This window comes from Nomascus leucogenys, chromosome 2 (genome assembly GCF_006542625.1).
Source record: "Nomascus leucogenys isolate Asia chromosome 2, Asia_NLE_v1, whole genome shotgun sequence".
Classification (NCBI taxonomy): Eukaryota; Metazoa; Chordata; class Mammalia; order Primates; family Hylobatidae; genus Nomascus; species Nomascus leucogenys.
Window position 1 is genome coordinate 34,738,730 of NC_044382.1, and position 23,552 is coordinate 34,762,281.

Consider the following 23,552-nt stretch of genomic DNA (forward strand, 5'->3'; position numbering starts at 1 on the left):
TCTTTGTTAAATTTATCTGATAGAATTCTAAATTCCTTTTCTGTATTATCTTGAATTTCTTTGAATTTCCTCAAAACAACCATGTTGAATTCTCTGTTTGAAAGGTCACGTATCTTTACTTCTCCAGGCCTGGACTCTGGTCCCTTACGTAGTTCATTTGGTGAGGTCATGTTTTCCTGGACGATGTTGATGTTTATATATGTTCTTTGATGTCTGGGCATTGAAGAGTTAGGTGTTTATTGTAAACTTCAGTCTGTTCTTCTTGGGAAGGCTTTCTAGGTATTTGAAAGGACTTAAGCCCTACGCCCAATAACACTGTGGGTTTTGCAGACTTCTGGAGGTATTGTTTTGGTGGTCTTGAATAATTTCCAGATGAATTCTCTGTATTACCAGGCACTCTTGCTCTTTTTCCTTACTTTCTCCCAAACACACAGAGTCTGTCTATGCTGAGCCACCTGGAACTTGGGGTATGGTGATGCAAGCATCTCTGTGGCCACCACCACTGGAATGGCATTGAGTCAGACCTGAATCTAGCACAGCACTGGGCTTTTCCCAGTGTCCTTCCCTTCAGTGTAGCAAGTTTCTCCAGGCCCAAAGTGTGTCCAGAGATTCTGTCTGGGAACCAGAAACTAGAGTCAAAAACCTTAGCAATTTACCTGATGTTCTTTTCTACTGCAGGTACGCTAGCACTCGAACCACAATACAAAATCCTTCCCACTTTCCTTTCCCTTTACACAGGCAGAGGAACCTCTCCCTGTTGCGACCATAATCACTGGTCCACAGGTGCTTCTACCTGGCCATCACCAGTGTTCACTTAAAGCCCAAGGGCCCTTCTGTTAGCTTGTGGTAAATGTTGCCAGGCCTAGAACTCACCCTTCAGAGTAGTGGGCTCCCCTCTAGCCCAGGGTAGTTCCACAAATGCAATCTAAGAGCCTAAGCTTGGACTTGGGGACCCTAAGAACCTGCTTGTTGCTTTACTCCACTGTGACTGAGCTAGTACCTAGGTGCAAAAGAAAGTCCCCTTTACTTTTCCCTCTCCTATTCTTGAACAGGAGGAGTATTTCACCATAGCCACCACAGCTGAGAATGTGCTGGCTGTCCCCTGAAGCCAGCACATCTCAGAGCCCAAGGCCCACATGTACTTCCTGGGTGTTGCTGGTAGTTATTGAGAGACCAAGGACCCCCTCTTAAGTCAGCAGGTAATTAATTCTGCCAGGACTGGATCCTTCTCTTCAAGGCAGCAGGTTCCCTTTTCTCAAAGAGTGTGTCTAGAAATCTGGGAGACAGGGCCTGGAATGAGGGCCTCATGACTCTGCTCGATCATTTGTCATACTGTGGCTGAGCTAGTATCCAAGAGGCAAGACAAAGTACTCTTTACTCTTTGCTCTCCTCTCTTGAAGCAAAAGGAAGGAGTTACTTTTTTGTGACTATTAACTGCACTGCCTGGGATTGAAGAAGGGATGGCATAAGCGCTCCTTAGCTGTGCCAGCTGCTGTCTCCTTAGGTCATGTGCTGCCCTAATTCACTAGCTCTAAGCCCAGACTAGCGCTAGGAGTTGCATAGGAACTGCAGTTTTCATGTCCTAGACCACCTTTTGAATTTATTTAGGACCCCAGAACACTTCAGCTTATGATGGTGAGGCTTGCCAAGAAACTCAAATTCTGACTGCTGGAATAGGTGATTCCTCCCTCTAGAGCTGGTCCAAGTGCTCCCTCTGTGCATGAGTGCTGGCTCAGACCAGCACAGCTTTATTCTCTGCCGTGACAAGGCAGCACTGAGATCAATGTAAAGTCCTCCAGTCTCTGTGCTCTCCCTTTCCAAAGTGCACAGATTCTCTCATTGTGCTGCAACACCACTGCTGGGGAATGGGGGAGGGGTGGCATCAATGATACAAGACTGTTTCCCCTGCCCCCATCAATGTCTCTTTTCACTATATGAAGTTAAAAACACATACCATAATTGCTCACCTGATTTTTTGTTCTTGTGGTGATATTTTTCTATGTGCGGATAGTTGTTAAAATTTGGTCTTGTAGCTGGCAAGGTGGAAGGTGCAGACTTATATTCTGCCATCTTGCTCTGCTCCGTGCTGTCATTTTCAATGGTAAATTGATTCATAACTTTTAATAAATCATGGAGTAATCCTGTCAAAAACAATGTCATACTATTTTTCCTAATTGTATATGCACAAATTTTCAGAAAGCTAATTATTCTGCGGACCAATATATTGAACAATTATAGCTATTATTTTCACTTTCTAAAGAAAAGAAAAAATAAATAGGCACTATTTTAGTCAACTTAGACTGCTCTAACAAAATACCACAGACTGGGTGACTTAAACAATGGACAATTACTTCTCACAATTCTGGAAGTTGGGAAGTCCAAGATCAATGTGCCAGCAGATTCAGTTCTTGATGAAGGCCCTCTTCCTGGCTTACAGACAGCCACCTTGTTGCTGTGTTCCTACGTGGCAGAACTGGTAGAAATACAGAGAGCTCTGGTCTCTTCCTCCTCTTCTATTTATTTATTTATTTATTTATTTATTTATTTATTTTTGTGATGGAGTCTTGCTTTGTCACCCAAGCTGGAGTGCTAGTACTTAGGGTACAAAAGAAAGTCCCCTTTCATGTGGTGCAATCAAGGTAGCCTCAAATTCCTGTGCTCAAGTGATCCTATTTCCTTAGTCTTCCAAGTAGTTGGGACTACAGATACATACCACAATACTCAGCTAATTTTTAGTTTTTTTTTTTAAGAGATGGGATCCCACTACATTGACCAGGCTGGTTTTGAACTCCGAACCTCAAGCGATCCTCCCACCTCAGCCTCCCAAAGTGCTGGGATTACAGGCATGAGCCACTGCACCCAGCTCTTCCTCTTCTTATAAGGACACTAATCCTAGTATGGGGGCCCTATGCACTTGACATCATCAAAATCTAATTACATCCCAAAGGCCCTACCTCCAAATGCCATCACAATGGGGGTTAGAGTCTCAACATGCGAATTTGAGGAGAACACAAACATTCAGTTTGTAATAGTTAGATTGCAGGCTGCAAATCCTGAGGAATCTTTTGAATTTATCCCCAGCTGACCGAAAATAATTAGTCCCCTTAACTTCACCCTGCATTTATTTTAGCAATGTATTAAATTAGAGCACATTGGCAAATACACTTTAATAACAAACATCTAATTCTTTATTCAACTTTCAGATCTACAAATGAAATAAATTATCTATTTACATGCATCACTAGACCATCTGGTTCCATGTGAGGACCTAACACAGAATCCACTAATTGTCATCTATGTTTATTCATTATTCTTAACTCATTTTCTTAAGATAATGAATATCTAGGACCTTTAGCAGTCTTCACCATTAGTCAACAACTTGGTTTCTTTGACTAAATAGAACAGGGCTAAAGATACCAGCAAAAAAATTTGTAACTAAGAAAATTAATTGTTAGTCAACTCCATTTTGCCATTCCTATTTTGCAGAGAAGGAAAAAGGTGGGCAAAGTATAGATTTTAAAGAGCCTTAAGGAATTAGAACCAGAGGTCACTATTTCGAGAGTTTGTTTTTTGCTTAGGCAATTAAGTTCTTTTTTTTCAAAGGCATTCCTGAAATTCTTTCTTCTAGGTTATTTCTCTGCCTTTCTTAGAATACAGTATTACCCTCAACATTTGCAAATACCAGGATTGAGAAGCTCACGCATAAGCAACCAATATGCTAATGAGGAGGAAAAAATACCAAAAATATAGAACAACAAATAACTAAAACAATATGTTTTTGATTTGTTTTCAAACTATATGCACAAAAAATAAAAGGAAAAGTCCAATGTATTGCAAAAGCATCATAACTCATCTTTTGGCAAAGACCAAGGTGGAAAATTATTTTATAGTTTTTTTTTATTTTTGTTATTTTTTTTGAGACAGAGTCTCACTCTGTCGCCCAGGCTGGAGTGCAGTGGCACGATCTCGGCTCACTGCAAGCTCCGCCTCCTGGGTTCGCCGGATTCTCCTGCCTCAGCCTTCCGAGTAGCTGGGATTACAGGCGCGTGCTACCACGCCCAGCTAATTTTTTGTATTTTTAGTAGAGATGGGGTTTCACTATGTTTGCCAGACTGGTCTTGAACTCCTGACCTTGTGATCCACCCACCTTGGTCTCCCAAACTGCTGGGATTACAGGCATGAGCCACCACGCCCAGCCGATTCTCTTTCTTTAATAAATATAAGCCAGGCAGTAGTCAAACATACCTCCTACTCAATTTTTTGTTTAAACATCACTTTTCCTAATCCTTTGAGCTGGTTTAGTTCTTCCTTCTGGACACACCGTAACACCTTCCACTTCTCTGTATAATTATTTGTAATTATGTGTTTTGTGGTTATACTGTCAATGTCAAGAGGAGCAGTGACCTCTGTTGTGTTCTTAGCAGAAAAAAAAAAGTTCTCATTAAATTATTTGTTAAATGTAAGAACAGGATAGACATACTACATCTTCCTGGAGTACCAATTTTACTCACAGATTTGGTGTTTTTAATTAAAATAAGCACAGTATCATGATTAAAAACACCAAATATCAGAGTAAAATTACAAAATTCATATGAACTTTCAAGAAAAAATTGAAAACATCTCCCAGGTATCATGCTTAGTTTCCTCTACCATTAATGCTATTTTGGAGAAAAAAGTAATGACACATTGATGTGGTGGGTTTGAGGATGAGGCTCCAAAGAGCAGGTAATTGAAGCCAACCAAGCTAAGATATTTCATCATGAAAAGAGATGTGATTTCTCCCTTCTGTGGAGAAAACAAGAGCAGCCAAAGTAATGAAGAGGAAAGTGTGCCCTGGACAAGATTTTTGTTTGTTTGTTTGTTTGTTTTTTTATTTTTTTGAGACAGAGTCTCACACTGTCTCGCCAAGACTGGAGTACAGTGGCTCTAACTTGGCTCACTGCAGCCTCTGCAGTGGCGTGATCTCTGCTTGCTGCAGCCTCCACCTCCCAGGTTCAAGCAATTCTCCTGCCTCAGCCTCCCAAGTAGCTGGGACTACAGGCACATACCACCACACCTGACTAACTTTTGTATTTTTATTAGAGACAGGGTTTTGCCATGTTGGCCAGGCTGGTCTCAAACTCCTGACCTCAGGTGATCCACCCACTTCAGCCTCCCAAAATGCTGGGATTATGGGCATGACCCACCATGCCCAGCCTGGACAAGTTATTTTAATGCCTCAATTTTTCTAACTATAAAACGAAGGCCTTCAGTTGGATGCTCTCCAATGGCCCCTGAATCTCTGAAATTCTGTTGTGCATGAACTCTTGGGTTTTTTTGGTCTACCATCATTCTCACATCCACAAAATGGGAAAAGTAAGGAAGCAAACAATCATGGTATTTTTTCTTCCTTTCTTAAGCTTCTAAGTGTAACATTTATCTTTTGAGTAACAACTGTAAATGCTATGCCATTGTTTCTTTCTCTTTTTATGAACTTGTAGACCCATTCATAAGTCTAAAGGATGAGGAAAAGTACAATCAATATCAAACCACAGAAGTATATTTTTATGGATTAGCCACTCAGCTGTTATCAGCTGAGATGCTGTCAGGTATTTCATCATCACAACCAGAAGTAATGGAAAATATTTTATGGAAAATATTTTAAATTCTAAGTTTAAAGAGGGGAAGCCTATTTTATAACATCTTTTTTTGCTATTTCATCCTTTCACCCTCTTTTTCTTTCTCTGGGCTTGACATTCTAGCTTTATATAAAAAAGTTTTGCAAGACTATGTATAGTAACTATTAATTCTATAACGTTAATACAATCCCTCAGGGGTTATTACATGAAACAACTGCTGTGCCTCTGTACCAAGTAAAGATTTTCTAAGTACAAGTAAAAGAGAAACAGTCAATGTCAGTGTCGTGCCAAACACTGATAAAAAACAAGTGGGCCAGACGAGGTGGCTCACACCTGTAATCCCAGCACTTTGGGAGGCCGAGGTGGGCAAATCACGAGGTCAAGAGATTGAGACCGTCCCGGACAACATGGTGAAACCCCATCTCTACTAAAAATACAAAAATAAGCCGGGCGTGGTGGTGCTCACCTGTAGTCCCAGCTACTCAGGAGGCTGAGGCAGGAGAATCGTTTGAACCCGGGAGGCGGAGTTTGCAGTGAGCTGAAATCACGCCACTACACTCTAACCTGGCAACAGAGCAAGACTCCACCTCAAAAAAAAAAAAAAAAAAATTAATTAAAATAAAATAAACAAGTGATTGATATGCAAGCAAAGGAAACTAATATAAAACCATTATACTTTTCCCAGTCTGTGTGTATTGCCTAGTGTTTGCTTAATTCAATAAATCTCTACCAAAAAAAAAAAAAAATTCCTGGTTTTGTTCTATTATATTGTCTTGTAACCAAATACATCCAATACATATCTGCTTCAAATGTGATTTTAAGGTATCAGTGCTGTTTATGTGTGCTCTTTATTAATGATAATAAAAATGCATGCCAAGCACTTCTGTGGCATACCATGTATGCAACCTAAGAGCTGGCAAAATAAGAAATCAAAATCAGAGCTCCTAAATTCAAAAGTCAGACAATTTGAAGTGTTTTTAAGTCTATTCGAAACGGGAACTCTAGTACACTGCTGGTGGGAGTATAAAATGCTACAATCACTTTGGAGAGCAATTTGGCAATTATCTAGTAAAGTTGAAAATGCAAACGCCTCCAACCCAGCAATTTCACTGCTAGATATATAGCCTAGAAACCACACGTGTACATGTACACAAGAAGTCTTTTGTAATAGGAACAAAAGTCGGGAGCGCTGGACAGCACTAAAAGTCCTTGATAAATGGTTGGATAAATTCTGATGTGGTTATAAACTGGAATACTACATAGCAGTTAACATAAATAGGTATACATATATGTATTAAGTTGGATAAATACAACATTTAGTTAAAAAATGCAAATAGTGGTCCTGGTTCTTGTGTAAGAATTCTGACTGCACAACCCTGCACTTTGGCTGTGGGTAATGAAAAGGGTTGGGATCAGTCAGGGAGAGCTAGGGTGGGGGCAGTCTTTAAAGCTGTCTTCAGAGGCCTTTCCTACAGGGTCTGAGAAGTCCACCGCAGTCATTTCTTCCCTTCTGTCAGATATAATTCCTCGGTTTAGCCTTCCCACCTCTATACAGTCTGATAACGGACCAGCCTTTATTAGTCAAATCAGCCAAGCAGTTTTTCAGGCTCTTAGTATTCAGTGAAACCTTTATATCCCTTACAGTCCTCAGTCTTCAGGAAAAGTAAAACGGACTAAAGGTCTTTCAAAAACACACCTCACCAAGCTCAGCCACCAACTTAAAAAGGACTGGACAATACTTTTACCATTTTCCGTTCTCAGAATTCAGGCCTGTCCTCAGAATGCTACAAGGTACAGCCCATTTGAGCTCCTTTTTATTAGGCCCCAGTCTCATCCCAGACACCAGACCAACTTAGACTGTGCCCCAAAAAACTTGTCATCCCTACTATTTTCTGTCTAGTCATACTCCTATTCACCGTTCTCAACTACTCATAAATGCCCTGCTCTTGTTTACACTGCCAGTTTACACTGTTTCTCCAAGCCATCACAGCTGATATCTCCTGGTGCTATCAATTCATACAAAACCGTATCCAGGCCATCACCAATAATTCTACACGACAAATGTTTCTTCTAACAACCCCACAATATCACCCTTTACCACAAAATCTTCCTTCAGCTTAATTTCTCCCATTCTAGGTTCCCACGCCGCCCCTAATCCCACTTGAAGCAGCCCTGAGAAACATCGCCCATTATCTCTCGGTACCACCCCCCAAAAATTTTCACAGTCCCAACACTTTGCCATTATTTTGTTTTATTTTTCTTATTAATATAAGAAGACAGGAATGTCAGGCCTCTGAGCCCAAGCTAAGCCATCATATCCCCTGTGACCTGCACGTACAAATCCAGATGGCCAGTTCCTGCCTTAACTGATGACATTCCACCACAAAAGAAGTGAAAATGGCCTGTTCTTGTCTTAACTGATGACATTATCTTGTGAAATTCCTTCTCCTGGCTCATCCTGGCTCAAAAGCTCCCCTACTAAGCACCTTGTGACCCCCACACCTGCCCGCCAGAGAACAACACCCCTTTGACTGTAATTTTCCTTTTACCTACCCAAATCTTATAAAACAGCCCCACCCCTATCTCCCTTCGCTGACTGTCTTTTGGGACTCAGCCCGCCTGCACCCAGGTGAAATAAACAGCCTTGTTGCTCAAAAAAAAAAAAAAAAAAACGCAAATAACAGAATGCAAAATATAAAATAGACCATTTTTATAAAATTTCAAGTCACAAATAATGCCATAACATTTTGTGTCTGCCTAACTAGTGAAATACGAAATCGTGAATTGGAGGATATTCAGCAAGTTCCAAAGAGATGCTGACTGGAGAGGGAGAGAAAGAGAAAGGGATGTGCCACCTGGGAGGGATCCAAAAATACTGCAGCTTTCTTTGTAATGTTTGATTTTGTCTTTATTGAACGCAATTTTAGAGGCATATATGGCAAAATGTTAATTAATTCTAGGATGAGGACACAGGAATGTTTTCATACTATGTACTTTTCTGTGGTAATTGTTTTTCCAAATAATATAACAAAACTTCAGTCCCTTTTTGTTACTCAGTGCACTGTAATACTGTATCAGTTGAATTTAAGGAACCATGACTCTAAATTGTTAAATACACTGCATTTTATTCATTTACAGTGTTTATACTGGATGACTAAACTAGGGCTTTGGAACACGTTCCATGGAATTTCAGTCTAATTAGGTCTCATTTATATGCTTGGTAAATGTAGAGAAAGTAGAATTTTAAACATTTGTTTATTCAAGGTACACAAACCAGAAAATGTTTTCTTTGGTTTCCTAATATTATCCTGTGCCAACATGAGTATTATCATCAGTTTACAGGATTTTTCCCACTGAGAGATTCAGGGTTAATGTAGCTACATAAATGTCACCTGAATCCTATTTTGGGAAAATTTATATATCCATACAAAGTGTGGAAACGAGAGAATTTTACTGCAGAGCGTCTCATTTAAGAATAAACAATATGAAAATCACTTTTCATTCTATGGAATTGTAGCTTTTTCTCTCTCATATTTCCTGCACGTGTGAATCATCTTGTCTGAGTCCTAGAGCTGACATGGACAGTTACCTAGGTCTCAGTAAGAAACTGAAAGAGAACACAGGCAAGGGAGAAAGGAGGAAATAAGGTTTGGCCTAAGAAAGACTTGGGTTTAAATTCTGGCTCTGTCATTTGCTCATTGTGTGACTTTAGGCAGACTACTGAAGTCCAGCTGTAAATCAGAGATAATTAGAGTGATGCATCATGGATTGGATGAGGATTAAAGGAGATCCAGCATGTACGTGCATTTCAGAGCAAAACCGAGACATGGTACACTCAGGAGTGGTGGCCATTGTATTTATTGCTGTTGTTGCTGTCACTATTATAATCTAAAGAGCCTAAATCCTTATTTCCTTTTAGCAAGCGCAAAGCTAAGTCCACCTAGAATCGAATTCAGCAGGTTGTTTGTGCTTCTTTGATACGCTGCTGCTGCCCTAGTAAGGGACAAAGAACGAGGACAATTTGGAGTCTTTTTAGAGAATATTAAGGATGAATCTCACCAAGGTTTGATTTATTTTTCTTTTTATTTTTTGTTTAGTTTTATTAGTTTTTCTTTTACTTTTTTTTAAAGCTTTTTTCAAAGAGGAGATGGGAAGCTATTTCTTAAGAAGACAAAGACATCCTTGTTGCCATCCAATTCCAATTTCAGTTCCCTTTCTACTCACAGTTTCATCCTCCTGCTTCTCATTTTCTCCTTCTAATAAATGCACGCCATATTTCATTACAAAGATCACTTCTTTCATCCACACTCAAGGTTGAAAATCAATCTGATAGACTACTTCCTCCTTAGCTGTTTGCTGATAATGACTTAAACCCATTCACTTTCCCAGAATAAGAACAATAAAGGTAGTATTTTAATAGTGAAAGTTTTCAAAAACTTTTTTACTAGTGAAAGGTTTCAAAAAGTCTTTAAGAGCTGCTAATCCTAGAATTTCAGTATTGTGACAGGATGGCAAAATAGCCACTTTTGTGCCAAAAGCCTTAATTACACAGCATTCAAGTATGCCATCTAAGTGTCAGATTCTTCTGTTCTACTTTCAGATTGACCTTGATTCTTGTTTCAACCCAGGATGACATGTGAGCCATCATGTTCCCTTCTCAAGCCCACAGAGGACCTCACTAATTGAGCACAGTACTCCTTCTGGCAGGACCTGGTTGTGACTCACAATTCTTCCTGACATAGCACTCCAAGTAGTAACCATCAATCTTAGCCAATAAGGAAATTGAAACTTATTGGCCCTCAGTAGCTTAAAATGTATTTGTTGATTTTCCAGTTGTAGAAAAGAAATGTGAAAAGTGGCTCATTTAAAGAAGCATTAGAAAACAATAGAAAGGAAATCATGGCTCTGCTTTAGTTTTATTTACATATTTATTTATTTACTGAGATAGGGTCTCACTCTGTCACTCAGGCTGGAGTGCAGTGGCATGATCATAGCTCACTGAGGCTCAACCTCCTGGGCTCAAGCGATTCTTCCACCTCAGCCTCCTGAGTAGCTGGATCCACAGGCACACACCACCACATCCAGCTAATTTTTGTAATTTGTGAAGAGACAGGGTTTCGCCATGTTGCTCAGGCTGGTGTTGAACCTGAGCTAAAGCAATTCGCCTACCTCAGCCTCCCTAGGTGGTAGGATTACAGGCTGCTTTAATTTTAACTAGCAACCCATATATTCAGGACTATAGAAGGAAATAAAATATAGTCATATACAAGTAATATTTTTTAAACGTTGGAATGAGTATTTAATAATTGTGTGAAAGAATAATTTTCTTTATTTTTTAAATGACAGAAAATTACAAAGCCATTGTTCTTCCCGATAAGTTCCTATTATGTTTTAGATTTATTTTAAGCTAGAGATAGAAAACTGTTCCTACCGTGATGTCATGTTGTATTTATTTCTGGTCTCATCAATTGAGTCAATCAAGAGACACTCTCATGACACCTTCTTGCACAGAATGAACACTGTGAAGTAGGTTTAGAGCCCAGCCAGGCAGATTTCGAATTGGTTGAATGATGTAAACTTTCATGATGGATTAAATGGAGAAGGTGAGAACCGAAAAAGGAGTCCAAGATGATCTTGAAGTTTTGAGTCTTGATGTCTGGGAAAACATGGGATCTTCATAGACACAGAAAGTCAGTAGGAGAAAATAGCTGTTCTGGGAGACAGAAAAAAAGTTCAGATTTAGATTTTTTTGAGGTTTAAATTTAGAGTTCGAGGGACTTCATAATGGAGAACATCTCGCATGTATTTGGCATTATAGGCCTGGCCTTTGAAAGCCTGGGGGTAAAGATTTTGAAATCTTGTCCTCGAGGGCTGGTAGAAAGAAATGTTGTCCAATTGCAACCCCATTTCTCATCTGAAAGATATTCGAAGGATGCCAGAAATTGAGAAAGGGCAGAGCTGATTCTACAGTGAGTCACTGGGATTCTGAAAAAATATGAGTGGCAGCTCCAGAATTTCTATATGGGGTGGAGGAGGCAATTTACAAGTGGAAGTCTGGTTGTAAGATGTAATAAGCTTGTATATATGGCAGCTTACAACAGATTGAAAAAATAGATGTTTATTTTCAGAATACAGAAGGGAAAATGTAGAGATTAGGAGAGAGTGCCTAAGAAGCTACCAATGTCTTATGCATTGATTAGGTAGAAAAGATTAGGTAGAACTTTCAGACAGTTTGAACTCTCCAGGCTCCACTAGAACGATAAGCCATTTCTATATAAAAACACACAAAATCAGTAAGTTACTGAATAAAAGTGATCATAGCATAATTTGATGTTAGATAATCTGTAAAATATATAATAAAGGCAGTTCAAGCAGTTCAAAATTTATTTGAATTTTTCAGTTATGTTGACACTATTCCTAGTTGAGAAATAAAGTTGTGTTTATTTTAGTGAAAAGGTGACATACCTTGACCAGTGTTCCTTGGAGACTCCACTCTTTACCAAGGACATTTAGCAAACATGGCAATAAAAACACATTTAGATCTGTGAGATTCAGTCAAAGCCCAGAAAAACTGTTCTAACCTGAACCACATGATCGCAGCACAATGCATGTCATTGACTTTCTCAGGCTATCCAGGATTTGAATATTGAGGAGGTGGTGAATATTGAATATTGTCCAGTGGTGACTCATACTGAGTAAGACTATACAGACTTTCTCTTTAACATGTTAGGTACCGGCTACAATAGTGACTTTCCACTGACTCTGACCTGTGGTAGAAGTAGATTTCACATTGTGATCCAGAGCACGTCCTGCAACCGAGGTTTTATGAACCAATTCTTAACTTCACCATATATGCTACACTTTCATATTTTCTATTTTTAATTTTGTTATGACGCTTTGATTTCATGACCCACAAGTAAATCATGACTCAAAGTTTGGAAAACATTAAGCGGCATGGTAGAACTTTCCTATTTAAGGTCTTTTTCATTATCCTTTTTTGTTAATGTCTTATATACTCAGCACTAACAGCCAACTCTGGTTCATAGTCTCAGCATGTAAGAAGCTATATTATCTTCACAACTATAATAATTCATCATACAAGTACTAAGTGGATATTAATTTGACAATAGTGGTCTTAGATTTATTTGCATTTAAAAAAATTTAAAGTGATATCCTTACTACAATGGAGTTAGGACAAAAGACTGGAAAACAGAGAAACCTGATGATATAGTGATTGCTAAAATATTCGTAAAGAAATGTGGAATAGTCAGCAAAGAATATTGTGTATCTTCAATGCAAAATTACGCATTGTTTAGCATATACCCTTCCAGGTTATCTGATGCTAGCTTTTTATTGAGCTGTTTTATAAATCTGTAAATTGTAAATAACTGGTAGCAATGAAAATAATTCTTGTCTATACACATGAATTCCATCCAGTGGTGGGATAATCCTCCTTTTTCATTCCTGCCTCTCCCCAAAGCCAGTTGTGTGAGTGAAAATTTGTAAATTCATTCTTATACTCCTGATCTCTAGGTATATCTGCCCTTTGGATTCTACTTTGAACTGATTACATCATTTTATTGGTTCCTTCATTAATAAAGCATTAAATAAAATCTTTAGCACCATTTCACATCCTCCGAAATTCATTTTACCTTTTTTTTTTTTTTTAGAAAATTCACCTTAATATATTCAAAAGAGTTTTACCAGAAATGGAAAATTCTGCCCCATTAATTCAAGAAAACAAGTTTAGCTGGGCGCGGTGGCTCATGCCTGTAATCCCACTTTGGGGGGGCGAGGCAGGTGGATCACAAGGTCAGGAGATCGAGACCATCCTGGCTAACATGGTGACACCCCGTTTCTACTTAAAAAAAAAAAAATTAGCTGGGTGTGGTGGCACACGTCTGTAGTCCCAGTTACTCGGGAGGCTGAGGCAGGAGAATTGCTTGAACTCAGGAGGCAGAGGTTGCAGTGAGCTGAGATCCTGCCACCCCAGTCCAGCCTGGGCGACAGAGTGAGATTCTGTCTCAAAAACAAGAAAAAAAAGAAAACGAGTTTAATTCTTTCTCTATTTGGTTCTTGTTTCTTTGTTTTCCAGTTTATGTTTCTGCAGTTGTGGCCTTCATTGGCCAAGTATATTGATGGTTGTAGTGATGCAACAGAAAATATAAATTTTTATATTTCTGTAAAGTTTTTAATTTCCATAAAGTTCAATTTATCTATTTTTTTCATTTGTTGCTTGCACTTTTGGTATTGTTTTAGGAAAGATTTGCATAATAGAAGGTCATGAAGATTTATTCCTGTAGTTTCTTCTAAAAGTTGTACAGTTTTCATTGTTATATTTAGGTCTATGATCCATTTTGAGTTAATTTTGCATGTGATGTGAAGGAGGGGTCCAGCTTCACCCTTTTACACGTAGACATCCAATTGTCTCAGCACTACTTTTTGAAAAAAATAATTTTCCCCCTCCACCCCTGGCCTGCCCCCCACCCCTCCATCACCTCCATTAAGCTGTCTTGGTCTCCGTTGTTGAAAATCAACTGACCACAAATGTATGAGTTCATTTTTGGACTTTCCATTTTATTCCACTGATTTATATCTCTATTTTTATGCCAGTACCATACAATCTTATTTATTGTAGTTTTGTAATACATTTTGAAATCAGAAAGTATGAGTCCTTCAAACCTGTTCTTTTTCAAGACTGTTTTGGCTATTCTAGATCCCTAACATTTCCATATACATCTTTATGGTTTATCATTACAACCCAGAGGGGTGGAGAAATAAGTTTCAATTTTATCCTTACCTTATTCACAAAAATATACGTGTGTTTGTACATACAAATATACACACACAAAAGATAAGTGGACATCTTGTTTTTCTTTACTTGGCATGCATTCTCCCAAATTCTAATAATAGAATTATATTGGTAAAAGCTCTCTGATGCCACACCCTCATACCCTGCCCTGATTTCATGTATGTGACCCAGTCCTGGAAACTAAGTACAATTTAACTATTTGGTTAGTGATTGGTTTAAAAATGGACTCAGCCAAGCCAAGTTAGTTACTCCATTTTGGGGACTTTATTAGAGCTGTGGGGAAGACGTTTTCTTTCTATGTAACATTGCCTAGATGTAAAAAAGAAGCCTGGACCTGCTGCAAACATTCTTGCAACCAAGAGGGAAGAACCTGCCTGTGGATGGAACCAACACACAAGCAAACAGAGCCCGGAGTTGAAGGGCCTGAAAATGAGCCCTAAGTACATCGTTTGAGTCCTGGGTTTTGTTATACCTGAAGCATGTCCAGTGTGAATGAGTATCTATCCTTTATAATCAAAAGTGTCCTGATTAAGAAAAACAAGAGGATTAGAAAAATCAGTATGTATATTTCAGTCATGGAACTATAGATAATTTTTATATTTTCTTTCTTAAAATAAGGTAGATACATTACCTTTATAATCAGAGGAATAAAATAAAAAATGTAACATTCTTCTGATGCTCTTTAAAAAGTTGGATGTCTCAGTCAATCCTCTTTGGAGATATTAGTCAAGCTACCACCCAAATACTGGATTTATAAAATGTTGAAGAATCTAATTTTATGGTTTGATTATGCATATTTTTTCTCCTTAGTTCCACTTACTAAAATCAGCAAATACTGGGGCTTTTGTGATCCCCTAGCATACATTTTCCAGAGGTCATTTTCCTGTGTTGTGGAAAAATGTGAATAAAAGCACTAAGTGGAATTATTGTCTCCAGGACACAGAAATTTGGGATAAATATCTTAGTCAGATTTGATCCTGGGAATATACAGGGACAGCATCATGCAATAACTTCTGGTTTCCCCCATTGGAGGATCCTAGGGTGGAGGAAAGTTGGAAGAGAAAGAAAAGAGCCAGTGTTCACGTAGTCCTTCTTGTGTGCTTGAGTCAAATACATCTTTAAATTTTTAACTTTGTATTTTGAGATAATTATAGCTTTACATATAGTTGTAAGAAATAATACATAGAGGTATGTATACCCTTATGTCGTCTCACTCAGTAGTAACATCTTGCATAATTATACAATATCACAACCAAATATTGACATCCATCCACCTTAATTTGGTATCTCCAGTTTTACATGCACTTGTGTGTGTGTGTATTTAGTTCTGTGCAATTTTATCACATGTGTGGATTCTTGTGACCACCACCACAATCAAAATACAGAATAATTCCATCACCACAAAAATCCCTTTTATAAGCACATGCACCTACCACCATCCTCCAAGCCCTGGCAGCAGCTGATCTGTGGTACCATCTCTATAATTTTGTTATTTGAAGGATATTTTTAGTATACATTTCTCATATTCTAGAAATAACTAGAATAATTCAATGTGAAGTTTAGGAAGACTCTTACAGCTCTGTAGTTCACCCTCCCTTTCTTTACTTGAAGGAATCATTTGACCACCATTTATTCAGCCTTTTTATTAAGCAAGGGAGGTGGCAGAGTTCACAGGAGACTAGAGCACAGTAAGTCATATCGTAGCTCTGCTATGTTCTAACTGTGCAATTGCTAAACCTCAGCTACCTCATATGTAAAATGAGATTAATAATCATAATGATCTCATAAAGTGGTTTAAAATTTAAATGAAATGATGCGTGGCTAACATGCATCCAGTTACTTGAAACAAAGAACCTACTACCACACCGCCTCATTCAGTTTATCTCACAACTGTACAATCAGAGCTTTTAGAAAGTTTTTCCTCCTTGAGAGTTGGAATTCTCCTCTTCCAGATTCTGCTCATTGGCCCTAATTTTACTTTATAAAGTCTTACAGAATTTATTGGATCCCTGTTCCACATGACAGCATGGTAGCTCATCGAAGCTGAATCTTTGCTTGTCTCTTATCCATGCTCCACTTTCTTTAACTGATCCCCATATAATTCCGTGACTATAGAATTAAGTGTATCTGATTCACCACTGTCTTCCTCTCCTTGGACAGTGCCTTACTCACAGCCCCTGCTCAAAAATATTTTAATGGATGACATGCTTTAGCATTCTTTTATTATCATGGTTGTCCAGTTCTAAGCATACTCTATTTGTCCAGTTTACCTTTTATTAAATGATAGTACCCCATATGACATTTATTAATCTCCATATACAAAAACAAAGGTCACACCAAAACTGTGTCACCTCTGAGCTCCAACAACAACAAACATTGCATAGTGTTCTTTCGAATATGAGAATAATAAACAGACTTATATACACACTTCTAGAACCAAAGTTATTCAATAATAGAGGAAATTCTCTATTTCTGGATAGGTTTCTAAGCATGCATATTGAGCCTTGGCTAGTTTTTTTTGGCTGGCTGGTTAGCTAAACCACTACACCTTTCCACAGGAGCAGTCACCGTAGCATCAATTGTTTCTTCTATATTGGTTAGAATTAAATCCAAAGGAACAGCACCCCTCCTTGCTTCCTCTACTTCTTGAGAAAAGAAATTGCCACAAACCAAGGACAGGGCTGTCAGATGTTCTACTTCCAAATAAGTAAGACTCCCAGCATAAACTTGAAAAATTGATTCTATTCCTTTTTCTGCATCTCCACTACTATTTCCCTATTGCAGGCCACCATCATCTTACCTCAAATATTGGCAACACATTCTTAGCTGGTCTCTAGGGCTCTGTTTTTGCCACACACCTATCCTATTCTCCACATTGCAGCCAGTGTGATCTTGCAGAAGCAAAAATCTCGTGCTGTTTGTTTTTTTTCCCTTGTGGATATAGCCTGATCCCTCAGCATCCCCATTACCCTATATTTACTATGTTCTGTCCATTTCAAACATTTTTAATGCCTTAATGAATTTGTGTTTTTTATTGCTCCCTGACTTTTGAGAATGTGTCCTCTACCAGAAATACTTTTCACCCAAATCTGACTTGTCCCTCAGTTCAGACATTCCTGGCTCCCGAAGGTCTTCCTTTCCTGGATCCAGAAGAACCCCAAATCCAGGCAAGATGTGGCCTCTCAAGGCATCTGGAACTCCCTGCTTTACAACATTCACCACGCTGCATTGTCATCACTTGTCTCCTCACTGTAGGCTGGGGTAGGGTGGATGGGAAGAAATAACTTTATTTGTCCTGCTTTTCTTTGCAGGCTCAGAGAACAGCACAGAATGGGGTTTATAAGAAGAGCTTCATCTCTGAAAATGAAAGGAATAAGTTGTGAAAAATTATGATTGCCATTTTTATGTGTAATGAGGTGTATGTATGGGGAAAAGCAGTTTGATATAATCCTGTAATAGTTTTAAAGGACATGTTCATGATATAAATATTTTTCATGAGCATGCATTCTGCTTCAAATGTTAGTTTCCAAACTAGTTTTAAGAATCCTTTCTGTCATACAAACATTTTGAATACAGTGCAAACAATTCTATATGCCTTGTGGACTTTCCTTATACGGGGTAAGAGTTATGCATTATCTGTACTCTTTCCACTCCAATTACAGGCTTTCTGTGGGAGGCAGCTGGATGTTTGAACTCTCTCTTATATCATGAAGATCCAAGGAGTTCTGAGTTTGTGATTACCAAGAGGAATTGTGCCTTGAAACATACATGCTTCCTGAATGGAATTGGAACAGTAAATGTTTCATTTATTTTGTAGTAAAATGATATTTTTCTAACAAGATGCAGTTGCCATCCAACTCATTCTAGGTCTCTATTTATATTTTCCTTGAACAGAAGCTTTCGTTTTTTATTTTGATTACTTTTCATTGATGTTGTGCCAGTACCACAAGATAAAATTAGAAACTTTTTTAAAAGTCTCATTTCAGCTTACATTGTAGCAAAATTCCATGCCCTCTTAAAAATGAGTTGAAATGCCTCATCCCCTTATTGGTTGCCTTATTTTGTCCTGAATAAAGAAACTCTTGTAGCACCTTCAATAAAAAGAAGTCCCAGCAATCCTTATTTCTGTTTTATTCTGGCAGTTAATGGAGCAAACGATAGAAAATTTACAGACATACACACACGAGGATATTTACTGCAGCATTGCGAGAAATAGCAAACAACTGAAAATCATTAAAAAAGTAATAGATATGTTACAGAACATCTATGTTATGAAACATACGTAGTCACTAAAAACAAGTTAGATTAACATCTACAAACTATGACTTGTTGTCGAGTGAAAAAATAAAGCTGCAGAATTATGTGTATAATACAATTCTTTCTGAGAGCAGTATGTCAAGTTGGTGAATATCCTATGCATCTATGTAGACACATGGATGATAGATAGATAGATAGATAGATAGATAGATAGATAGATAGATAACTGTTAACATTAGTTGTTGGAGAAGGTAGAGCTGGAAAAGGCATTTCTTTATATATCTGAACTATTTCCTTTCTTATAAACAATATGATTTCTGTTTGAAACAAAAAAATTTAATGAAAAATTTTAATGGAAAATAAATGATCAAAGGCCAGGCGCAGTGGCTCACACCTGTAATCCCAGCATGTTGGGAGGCCGAGGCAGGTGGATCACAAGGTCAGGAGTTGCAAGACCAGCCTGGCCAATATGGTGAAACCCCGTCTCTACTAAAAATACAAAAAAATAGCCAGGCGTGGTGGCAGGTGCCTGTAATCTCAGCTACTTGGGAGGCTGAGGCAGGTCAATCACTTGAACCCAGGAGGCAGAGGTTGCAGTGAGCCAAGATCGCACCACTGCACTCCAGCCTGGGTGAAAGAGTGAGACTCTGTCTCAAAAAATAATAATAATAATAATTAAAAAGAAAATACATGATCAAAAAGAAGAGTATTATGAAGGGAAGCCAGGATGAATCAAGACTATCAATCTACTCATTCTGTACTCTCCCAATGTGAGTGGGTGTGCTTGTGATTGATGTCAGCGATATATACCTAAGGCACAGGCATCAAGAGGGTAGGAAAGGCAAAGGGAAAGAAGGCAAGAAGTGGATGAGAATGTTAAAGAACAACCAAAGATTTCTTTAGCCTCATAGGCTGCTAGTCCCTCAACTAGCTCTTCCAAGTATGCCAGTGATTCATTTAATCAACATGAACTGAGCATGCGTCATGTACAAGGTACTATGGAGTGCTTGGGGATAGGATGGTGAACAAACACACAGTCCTCACTGGGGCTAGAGATGATAGTGCAGAGACAGGGCTCTGAATGGGGTCTGGGCACTGGTACAAATCGTCATGGGAGCAGGGAAGCATACAAATACAATTTCATTATGGACCAAGGGATAGAAATAGAAAAAGAAATCACTATATTGAGTAAATTACCAAGGCTTTTTCTAATTTAATAGGTTTTCTTCATCTGAAAGATTCATTATCAACTCCCTTTCTAAACAGATAAGACACTTACTATGAATCATATTGTAGGGAATGACACTAGAATGACAAGTTTACATAGCCACTGCCCAGTAAGTTCAAGAAACATCCTCGTAAAAAGTATATCTAGAAACCATGATAAAACATTGTAAAATATAAAATAGGGACATTAGATGTACTGGTAACATTTTCTTTCTCTACTTAGAGAGTAAGTACATGAGTGCTTCTTTTTTTTTCAACTATGTATATACATTTCAAACACTTTTTGTAACATCATGCATTAAAAAAACAACAGAAAAGTAAATTATCTTTGAGAAAAAGTTAACATTTCCATAATGTGCCAATTTAATTTGTATATCAATTCTTCTTAATAACACCCGGTAAAGATACACAATTTTTTCATTTTTTCCCACTAAATTATGCTGTTTCTACCTACAATAATTCATTTAAGTAAGCAAAGCATGACTTTTGATGAAGTCGAGGAGAAAATGTAAACAAAGAGCAAGTGTTAAGCGTGAAAATGAGTTGATACATCATGAATCCTCTAGTATTTATCTATTGAGAATATTTTGCTTGGACTTAGATAATGACAAGAAAAATGGTGAGCATACTAACAATGTCAAAACGTTTTGAATATTCAGCATTCGAACAAGTCCTAGCTACTTTTCTTTCCTTTTGGGCCGAAGAAGGGTTGCCAAGGAAAGCTTTCTAGAAGAAGTGACCAACTTCCCCTTGAGAGGTGTCAAATGCTGTCCCCCACAAAACACCAAAACTTCCTGTTGACAAAACTGAGTCTACTACCTGGTGCAGTGAGGTATAACATCCCTCAGTAGAACCTCAGTAGCATCTCAGAGAAGAGGAAAGTTGAGATATGTATTAAGATTCTGACATCTGGTTTAAGATAAGACTTTCAATGCAGGGTGTTTAGCTAGCATTGGGAAAGTATCATAATAGAATAGTTAAAGATTGGCGGAAACAGCAAGATGAGAATTTTCAGGCAAGAATTTCAGAGTCTTGAGATATAAAACCTTATTTTATGCTTTTTTTTTTTTTGAGACCTGTCTCACTGTGTTGCCCAGGCTGAGGTGCAGTGGTACCATCATAGCTTACTGTAACTTCTAACTCCTGGCCTCAAGTGATCCTCTTGCCTCAGCCTCCTGAGTAGCTACAACTACCACACATGCATGCCTCCACACCCTGCTAATTTTTTTTATTTTTTGTAGCGATGGGGTCTCACTATTTTGGCCAGACTGGCCTCAAATAGTCTTCCTGCCTTGGCCTCCCAAAGTGCTGGGATTACAGGCATAAGCCAACATGCCCAGCCTGATGCTTTCTATTAAAAAATGTATAGGACTTTTAGGAAGTTCCTGGAATGAATAATTAAGTTTGTTACAACTGTTCTCTTTCTGAGCAAGAATCTTCTCCAATAGTAAAATTATGTTGATGAAGGTAGTGGAATAGTAAAGTAATGTTAATAATTTTAGACAGTGAACTGCATGTATGGTTTCCATTCTCAGAGAGGAGAAAGTCAGAAACAGCAGGAAAGATGCATCATCATTGCATCCACATGTCTAGACACTTAGTGTCATTTAGCCAGTGCCCAAGTAGACGGGCTCACTAATGCCAGAGGGGGGTCAAAACTGCTCTGTCATTGAGAATCATTAGGGGTTTTGAAATCAGACCCTCTTTCTGGGGCTCAATCTGGTCCTCTTTTCAATAAAATTAAAGGGCTATGCTAAGTAATCTTTTGGTGCTTCCATTGTCTGACTGTAGACAGACAGGAGATGGTCGTAGAGCAAGGACTCTAGAGTAAGATGATATAGGTTCACATCCCACCTCTACCACTTAGTACCTGTGTGACCTTGTGGGATGCTTAACTTCTCGATGTTGCAGAGGTTTTCTCTTATTTTAATAATAGGAATAAAATCTACCTTGTTGAAGTATCTAAAAGTACACTACCTCAGAATGATTGCTCAAATATTGGTGGCAGTGGTGGTGGTGGTTGTGGTGGTTACCATCATTAATATCATCATTCTGTGGGCTCAGAGCTTTTGCTCAAATGTGGACCACTTAAAATGTTTTAATTGGGCTCAGAGAGTTTTATCCTACATATCAGTTAACCTAGTATGAGATCCTGTGTATTAAGTTCAGATAGAAAAATTGTAAAGCATATAACTGAGAACTCCTTGTGATTAATGTGATTTGGATAAGCACAATGGAATAACATATTAAGGTCACCGATTTAAATTATTAAATGATATGAAACTCATAAAACAATTTTGAGAAAGATGTTTTAGAGAAAGATTTATGACTTACATACAGGCATGTAATTGCCAGGGTTGAAAATGTGTTGTTGGTTTTATTAATTGGTCTGGTTTTTCTTTTTTTTCTGTCATGAAAATAGGTTGATTCTGTCTGATCTTAACCAGCCAGATTTGACACTGCAGAATTTGGTCAGTTCACCATGTTCTTTCCTAATTCTGTGCCTGTCACTTTTCCGGGTCCAGCAGGCAGTTGCAGCCGTGTTTGCCGACTTGCAGAATCCCTGAACCTTTCTCACTGCTCTGGAAGTGGCTGAGAGAGCAGCAGGAGATATGCTGCCCATTGGGTTGGCATCACAAGGAAGCATCATGGCCTCAATTGCTTTCTGAAGACCTGTCTACACAAGATGGCAGTGGAAAATCAGAATGAGGGTTGAAGCTGAAAAGTGAATCACAGTTTAGGGAGAGTGGGTTATACCCCAAAATAGCTACATGTTAAGGGATATTTCTACCCATGTAGTGTAGACATACTAATCCTGTGATTTTTTTTTTTTTTTTTTTTTTTTTTTTTTTTTTTGAGACAGAGTCTCACTCTGTCGCCCATTCTGGAGTGCAGTGGCGTGATCTCTGCTCACTGCAAGCTCTGCCTCCTGGGTTCATGCCAACCTCCTGCCTCAGCCTCCTGAGCAGCTGGGACCACAGGCAACCGCCACCACCACGCCTGGCTAATTTTTTGTATTTTTAGTAGAGACGGGATTTCACCGTGTTAGCCAGGATGGTCTCGATCTCCTGACCTCATGATCCACCTGCCTCAGCCTCCCAAAGTGCTGGGATTACAGGCGTGAGCCACCGCACCCGGCCACTAATCCTGTGATTTTATGGCTAGGCATAGAGGCCGGATTTCTGTGCTTGAGTCTATCAATGAACTCTTTTCACCAGTAAGATGAAAATCAGCTGAAATACAAATCAAGTGTTCAAGTTATGATTCTTTGTGTGTGGGACCATACTTTCTTCTCCTAGATATAGTGGAAAGAAAAATTGAAGTAATTATGTATATTTTTTAATAAACCATTAGGACAATCGATGTAAAACTTGTCAAGGTAACTTAATTATACTATTATAGAATATTGGCAATTATTTGGTTAAATCTTCCACCCAAAGCAGAAATTATCTCTCTAATAACTACCTCACATTTATTTGGTTGAACATTTATTTCTACTTTTAATAAACTCAACACTTTATGAGCAGCCTCTACCCTTATAAGCCAGTGTCAAAAAGTTCTTCCTTATACTAAGGCAGAATCTGTAGCTATACAATTTCTAGTCTTACACCTATTTCTGTACCTCTGAGCTGCACAAA